This window comes from Nannospalax galili, unplaced genomic scaffold (assembly GCF_000622305.1).
Source record: "Nannospalax galili isolate Female #2095 unplaced genomic scaffold, S.galili_v1.0 scaffold682, whole genome shotgun sequence".
NCBI classification, from domain to species: Eukaryota; Metazoa; Chordata; class Mammalia; order Rodentia; family Spalacidae; genus Nannospalax; species Nannospalax galili.
Genome location: NW_008348076.1, coordinates 308,240 through 316,533, shown reverse-complemented (window position 1 = coordinate 316,533; position 8,294 = coordinate 308,240). Strand labels below are relative to the sequence as shown.

The 8,294-nt window shown below is 41.5% G+C and overlaps 1 protein-coding gene and 1 pseudogene across 9 annotated transcripts in view; one reads left to right on the top strand and one right to left on the bottom strand.

The window, feature by feature from the left end:
• Pus10 (pseudouridine synthase 10) overlaps positions 1-8,294 on the top strand; it is a 78,348-nt gene that overhangs the window by 25,573 nt on the left and 44,481 nt on the right. The window lies entirely within an intron of this gene.
• LOC103743258 overlaps positions 3,508-8,294 on the bottom strand; it is a 5,445-nt pseudogene continuing 658 nt past the window's right edge.

The following is an 8,294-nucleotide window of genomic DNA, read 5'->3' as shown; positions in this document are numbered from 1 at the left end:
CCACAATCACAAACACAGACACACACACCACACACACAGAGAGAGAGAGAGAGAGAGAGAGAGAGAGAGAGAGAGAGAGAGAGAATTAAAAACATCCACACAAGTGCTGTGCGCATGCATGTGGAAATGTGGAAGTTGGGATAACTTTGAAGAGTTGGTTCTCTCCTCCCATCTTTACATGAGTTCTGGGTTTAAACTCGGGTTAGCAGGCTTACATGACAGGTGTCTTTACCCACTGAACCATCTTGTCAGCCCCCAATTTTTTTGCTTATCTTTCTTTTCATTTTTATATCATATTTCAAGAAGTTAATGATACATGAATATCTCATCACATGGCCATTCTCCAGAAATTTGATAAAAATTTCCCACACACCAAAGTTCTGTCATTAGACTTTGCACTTAGACAGATCTTTACCAAATTATTCTTAGGAATCTGTGGGGTTTTTTTCTTCTTTTCTCTCACTTAAACAAAACAAAACAACTGTCTCGTTTTCTACCTCCTTTTACTTTTTTTTTTTCAAGTATTATGTCAAGATGTCATAATAAACATATTGGCAGGATTTAAACTGGACAGAATTTAAAGTCCAGTGCCCCCGCCTTTCTCCCCAGGATCTTACTGTACTTTATAGGTGTGATTACATTTGCCTTGGTCATTTGCCTTTGTGTCTTACACACCTGTTTGTAAGCTTTCATAGCTAGGAACTGGCCCAGTGAAGATGTGTTCCATTCCCAAATTTATGACCAAATTTAATAAATACCATTTTCTTTAAAGTTTTTGACTAAAACTAGAACTGAACATTTGGAAGAGATGAAACTTAAAGAAATCCCCTTTGTTATTTCATGTGCTTCCAGAGGCAGCTTAGAAAACTGGATGTGTTGGTATGCGCCTGTAATTTCAGCATCCAGGAGGCAGAAGCTGGAGGACTACTACAAGTCTGAGGCTAGCCTGGTCTATACAGCAAGTTATAGGGCCATCCAGGGCTACATAACAAGCAATTGTCTCAAAAAATGAAAACCATAATTAAAAATATATAAAGTAAAACAAAACAAAACAAAACAAAACAAAATAAAATTCAGACAGAAAGAAGCAGAGTAGAGCTAGATCTGGTAGTGCTGGCCTGTAATCCCAGCTACTCAGGAAGTTGAGGTAGGAGGCTTATGAGTTTAAGAGCTTCCTGAGCTACAGAGTGAGTTCAAGGACAGCCTGAGTAACTTAGTGAGACCCTGTCTCAAAATACAAAAAGAAAAAGCTCAGTGGTAGAGGGCTTGCCTAGAAGGTGCCAGGTCCCAGACTTAATGGGGCGGGGGGAGAGAAAGAGAGAGAGACTGGTTTTGATTTGAGAGAGGAGGAGGAGGAGGAGGAGGAAGAAGCAAAAAAGTTTAATTGTAACAGACCAAAAAAGTACTTTGGAAATATTTTCTTTGAAGTTTGTGGTCTGTTACCTTAATAAGTTTAAATATCAATAGCTTGGCAGTCAGGCTGCTTTTCACATTAAAATATAATTTACTAACTTGGAGAAAGATCTTTCTTTAAAAGTGAGATCATGATATTAGAAGATTCTGTGTGCATTTTATGCTTTAAAGCCATTCATTCTTCCATCATAGCTCTCAACTTAGCAGTTACAGTTGGGGAATGAGGTTTACACAGAATCTGAGTAACTTTCTCTTTAAATTGATGAAAATAAAATGTAGATTATTTTTAAATGGGGGAACTTCATTGTCTTTACAAACATGTAGTAACTGAGTCAGCATACTCCATTTATTCAAACTAGCTTGAAAGTGTCCTTAGGGATATCTTTTAATGAATAGATTAAAAACTAATTTGTAATTAGCATGTTAATTAAAGGCTGTGGGAGTCCCTCCATTTTGAGAGGTAGTCCTTTAAAGTTGTTTTCTTTTACATTTAATTTCTTTATTAAAAGAAAGAACAAATTTGTTTAGAGACTTGGTATCAGGTATCCCAAATTGACCTTGAAATTGGTAAGTAGCAGAAGATGACCTTGAACTTCTGAGCCTCCTGTGTCTACCTCCGTAGTGCTGTGATAACTGGTGTTCTCCATCACTCTGGGTTTATGAGGTGTTATGGATCAAAGTCAGTCCTTCCTGCTTGCTAGGTGAGCATTCTACCCACTGTGCTACATCCCCAGCCCTAGCTTTATACTGACTGAGCTACATCTTAGCTCTATTTTCTTTTACATTTAAAACATTTCCTCTGAGGCTTGTTAGTATCTCTAAAGAAAATGTTTGCTAAAGAAAGCTAAACTTGGGCTGGGGAAATGGCTCAGTAGTTAAGAACACTGACTGCTCTTGCAGAGGACTGGGGTTCAATTCCCAGCACCCACATGGTGGCTAACAACTGTCCATAACGCCAGTTCCAGGGGATCCGATGCCCTCTTCTGACCTCTGTGGGCATTGCAGGACATGGGTGCACTTGTAGGCAATACACTCATACACATTTTAAAAAAAAGTAATAAATAGGGCTAAACTTTTTTGGAAGAGCGTAGGAGAATGTAGAAAAGGGGTGTTGGACTCGGTGAGTCCACATCTGCATTTAGGGAAGCAACACCAAACTCCATTAACATGTACAGTTAGTACAAGTTAACACATAAAACACAGTCTCAGAGAGGGCAAATTTTCCTTGTGCCTTTTTCAAAGCTACCACTGTATTTTATTTTGCTTTCCTTGATGAAACAAAAGTACAAATAACATTTTTGAAAAGATTTATTTTGCTGGGTGTGGTGGCACACGCCTTTAATCCCAGCACTTGGGAGGCAGAGCAGGCAATCTCTGAGTTTGAGGCCACTCTGGTTTACATAATGAGTTCCAGGCCAGCTGGGGCTAGAGGGAGACCCTGTCTCAAAAAGACCAAAAAAAATTTTTTATTTTATGGAACTGGAAAGATGGCTCAGTAGGTTAAAATCACTGGCTACTCTTGCAGATGACCTGGGTTAGGTTCCCAGTCCAGTACTCAGCCAGCAGAGTCAGGTGGAGCTCTGTGAGTTCAAGGCCAGCAAAGACTACATAGTGAGACTCTTCTCAAAACAAAAAAGATTAGTAAGAGTTGTTTGGATATAATGGCTGTTAAGGTTCCATCAGCTCTGTTTCTTGTAGCCTGTCATTTGTTGTTTACCTTTATGGTCAATTTAATAAGCATAAATTTCTAATTTTTACAAAACTTTTCGTCTAGGGAAAAAATTCTGAATATTTCTTCAGATCTTTGTTTAAGTGTCTCAATTATTTTATATTTATTCTTTTTTTTTTTTCTTTTGTGGGAGACCTCTTTAATATGGATGCTCAATCCTGGGTAGACTAAGGAGAGACCAGGCGCAGGGAAAGCAGACAAGTGGGTGGGTCATAGGACCATGCCTGGATCCAGAAGGGATGCTGGGCAGTGAGGACTGGCCCAGACAGGTAGACCCACTGGGGGATCTGAAAGCCAGTCCCTGAAATGTCTAAGCCTGGCCCAGGGAGAGATAGGGATGGAGCCTGGCTGAGGGTTCCCAGCACCTAGGGGCTGGCATCACTGGGGGACCCCCCAAGCTGCTGTTGAAATTCCAGGCGTGTCTGCCGGTTGGACTCCAGCAGCTCCTGGAGACTGGCATGGAGGTGGTCATTCTTCTTCTCAAGGTGGTCCAGACATGAGTTGATCTGGTCCAACATTGAGTTGATGGCTGCATACTCAGTTTTCCCAAAGCTGTCATCCTCGCCTTCCATGCCCGCCTCCACCAGTGTGCCCAGGTCCCGTTGGGGCCCGACATTGCGGGCTGGGGTGCTTCAGGGGCCACACGTGGATGGGACTCAGGGACCACCGCACAAAGCCGAGGCCGGGCGGAAGGCACAGGCCTGTTTTATATTTATTCTTATCTTTTGTGAGTGTATATGTTTTTAATCTTAGTTGAAATATTTAGTTGGATTTTTATTTTCCTATAACATTTTATATTTGGTTGTTAGGAAAATAATGCATATGTGTATTTGTTATTTTTCTTGTAACTATCTTAGACCTGTTGATACTAGTGGTTTTTTAAATTAGTTGCCTTAAGTGTACAATTACATTATTTCTTTCTAAATTATTTTGTTTGAAAGATATATTTTTACAAAAAATGTTATGTGTGTTGACGTGATGAATTTGTTACTTTGTTATTAAGTGAATTAGTAGATATTTTTGAAATTTGTACTTTTAATTTCTGATATGGTAAATAGTGACAAGTATAGCCAGCATAGACAAGATGTTTGGGAGCCTCAGAAAATTTTAAGAGGGCAGGGTGATCACTATGAGTTTGAGGTTAGCTTGGTCTACATAGTAAGACCCTATCTGAAAAAAAATTTTTTTAAAAGAGTATAAACAGGTCATTAATCAAACTTCTGGAGAACCACTGATCTTGACACAACCACTTGTTTTGAAGGTGCATGTATATATTTATTTTCTGAAATTCTTAATAGAATGTTTACTGTAAATTGTTTGTATTTGGATATACAAATACACATGCATCTTTATTTTTACCTATTTATTGTGTGTCCATCTGTGTTAATGAGCAGAGTTGCACCTCAGCTTCTAGAAGCCCTGGCCTACATGGCCTTTGGGTTTTACCTTATGGCTGATTTTATCCACCGGTCCAGTCTATAGATGTGTTTTAGATGTATGAGTTAGTGTCTTTCAATGATAGGCTACAGGGAAAGGCATAAAGTCCTGTGGCCCTAGAGGACTGGAAGAGTTGGGGACTTTTCCAGGGAAGTTAATGTCATAGACCAGCCTTGCCCCATGTTGGTTATGTGGGATTTCTTGAAACCCTGTTCCAGAGGCAGGAATTCAGAGGCCTGCCAGAGCTGCCTGAATTCATTCGCTAAGCTAGTTCTCATCCTGTGACATAGAAGAGACGGAACCTGTTTTCATCACAGGTGCTCTGCACATTTGAATTGCCCTCCCTACATCCCTACATCTTCTCCCACTCCACTCTTAGAATTTCCCATTGGGATTGATTCTAGTCAGTCTTTTATTGCTCAGCAAACAGGAGCGCCTACAGTTTTGGAAGGCACAGTGGAGTCTTAAGACTCAGAACGTAGAAATAGCCATTTTGGGAACTAGGTTAATAGGACTGTAACCTAATTTTTCCCTGAAGATTCATTCTATCTGTGCTCGTCTGTCCTTGTTTTTTCCTCTCTTGCCTTGTCCTATAAGACAATGTTTAACTTTTTTTTTTTTTTTTGGTCTTTTTGAGACAGGGTCTCCCTGTAGCCCCAGCTGGCCTGGATTCACTTTGGAGACCAATCTGGCCTCAAACTCATAGAGCTCCGCCTGCCTCTGTCTCCTGAGTGCTGGGACTAAAGGTGTGCACCACCACACCTGGCCGTTTAACTTTTTTAAAAAAAATTTATTCTTTTTATTTTTTTATGTGTATGAGTGTTGTGCCTGCAGGTAGGTAAGTGCACTCGTGTCGTGCAATGCCCACGGAGGAGAGAAGAGGCTGTTGGATCCCCTGGGACTGCAGTTACGGACAGTTGTTAGCTGCCATGTGGGTGCTGGGATTCGAATTTGGGTCTTCTGCAAGAACAGTCAGTGTTCTTAACTGCTGAGTCATCTCTCCAGCCGCAGGTTTAACTTTTTAACACTTTGTAACAGTTTTTATTGCTAACATAGCATGAAAACCTAGAATAAAAAAGTTTTAATGTTTCATTTCATTTTATTTTTTCTCAGTCCTGCAGGGAAAAATAATATAGAGGAATCCAGTGTGTTGCCGGCCAGAGAGGCCCCAGGATCCTCCTGTTTCTGCCTCCCCTCTGCTGAGATTATAGGTACATGTGCCACAATCAGCTTTTTATATGGGATCCAAACTCAGGTTTTAATTCTTGCATGGCAGCACTGAGTCATCTCCAGCCCCTTGGGTGACTTTTTAAACATGACTGACGTGTGCTTTGTTCATCAGAAGCAGCACTCAGATTTAGTCTGTTACCGTGATTTCATCACCAGTCTGATGTCAGAGGCCCCGGGGAAAGGAAAGGAATAGAGTCGGACTGAGGTAGGGCAGAAGTGGAGGCAAGGAGCGGGTGGTGAGGGATCTCTTCTCAGCTGAGAGCAGGGTCAAAAGTGCCCCTAGGAGAATATTCTTCCTTCCGCTTGGACTTTCTCCCTTCTGCCCCAAGGCCTGAGATGCAGGGTGAGGAGCAGGCCTCAGTGGGACAGAGGTTCAAGGTTGTAGCAGGCTAGGCGTGGGGAAGAGAGAGTCCGAAAGAAATCTTGAGCAGCTGCCTTGGGTGGGAGGAGGGATTACTGACTAATTTTGCACAAGAAAGACATGTGTTTGTGTGTGTGTGTGTGTGTGTGTGTGTGTGTGTGTGTGTGTGGTGTTGGGAGGATAGCTGGGAGCAGGAGGTACTTGTAATGCCTCCAGCTGCCCACACAACTATTATCATTTCCTTATTGGGCAAGTCTATATTTGCATTATCTTTGTTGCAAATAAGTTGGAGACATACATAGGATTAAAAAGTCTTTTAGAGTTTGGATGGCATCAGTAGTAATTTAGAAACTCCAAAATGCCTGCTGGTATAGAAGTCCTGCCCCTCTGTGCCTTCTCTACCTTTTAAAGTCACCCACTCACTTCACCCTCAGCAACTGTGCTGTAACATTAGTTCTTGCTTGAATCACTGGTTTAGTTTACCAAGTGCCTTCATCTTGCTTCGTTTCCATCTCCCTCCTCCAGTTCTCATAGTGAACATTCTTAAAGACAAATACGATGTTGCCATTTAAACTTTAAAAAATTTTATGTGGATGAGTTTTGCCTGCATATATGTAGTACTAAGTACAAGAAGGCCAGAAGAGGGCATTGGCATCGAATCCCTTGGAACTGGAGTTATGGATGGTTGTTAGCTGTCATTTGGGTGCTGGGAATCAAAGCTGGCAAGAGTCCTCTGCAAGAGCAGCCAGTGCTCTTAACCACTGAACCATCCCCCCTAGTCCCCAATCCTGCCATTTTTATAGTCAACTTTTCTGTTACTTTGATAAACACCATGACTAAGGCAGTTTACAGAAGGATGAGTTTCTCTGAGCTTACAGTTCTAGAAGGAAAGCATCCATCCTGGTGGGGAGGTATGGCAGGAGGCAGGTGAAGCAAAAGCTGAGTGTTCACTTCTTTAAGTACGCTCAGGAAATATAGAGCCCCAGCAAGCCTGTGAACTCTCAAAGCCCACCCCCATGACTCCCCCAAACAATACTTCCAAGTGTTCAGATATTTGAACCTATGGGGGACATCCCTCTCATTCAAGGTCCTGTACCATTCCTTTTGTGAAGTCCTTTTTCATTTATTTTTAATTTTATAATTTGTAAATTTTGTGTGTATAAATGTAATGCCTCCATGTAGGTAGGTGCACTTGTGTTGTTCATTGCCCACAGAGGTCGGAAGAAGGTGTCTGATCCCCTAGAACTGGAGTTACAGACCATTGTCAGCCATCATGTGGGTTCTGGGAATCAATCCCAAGTCCTCTGCAAAAGCAGCCAGTGCTCTTAACCACGGAGCCATCTCTCCAGCCCTTGTGAAGTCTTTTTGAGGCGCAATGTTACATTAGTGTAAAATCTGAACCCTTCTTGTGGGAACAGTGGTCCTGTGAGCTAAGTTCCTGTTTCTTCCTTTGCACAGCCCACTGTCCCCACCACAAATCCTTAGTTTTTCAGAGACTGCTGAATTATTGTTCCAGAGCTATCTAGTACTCTCTGGGCTTGTGCCTTGGGGTTTTCCTGATGTGAAATATACTATCCCCATTGATTACCCAGTTGATTCTAGTAACTTCTTCCTCAAAGCTCACATTGGGTGTAAGTCTGAACAGAGACTCCTTTACATTTACCCTCAAATATAGCCCTTCTACAGTCCTTACCCCTCTACATTCTAATTATTTTCATTAATGTTATTAGTACTAGTACTGTTAATGCTTATTGTCCTTCTACTGCTTTTTCTTTGTTTTATTTTATGGGTTCAGTCATGAACAGAGACTGGTCTTTCTGTTTGTCAGTAAAGGTCTCACTACATAGGAGGTACCCACAAAATAATGATGTGTAGAATTCTTTTATTGTATGGTTAAGATACCAAGGCCCAAAGAGAAAAGCCACCTTGTGTATGATTATATAATATTCAGAAGTAAAATCTGGGTGTGGTGGCACATGCCTTTAATCCTTTAATCCCATCACTGGGAAGGCAGAGGCAGGCAGATCTCTGAGTTTGAGGCCAGCCTTGTCTATATAGTGAGTTCCAGGCCAGCTAGGGCTACAGGGAGACCCTGACTCAAAAAGACATATATATATATATATA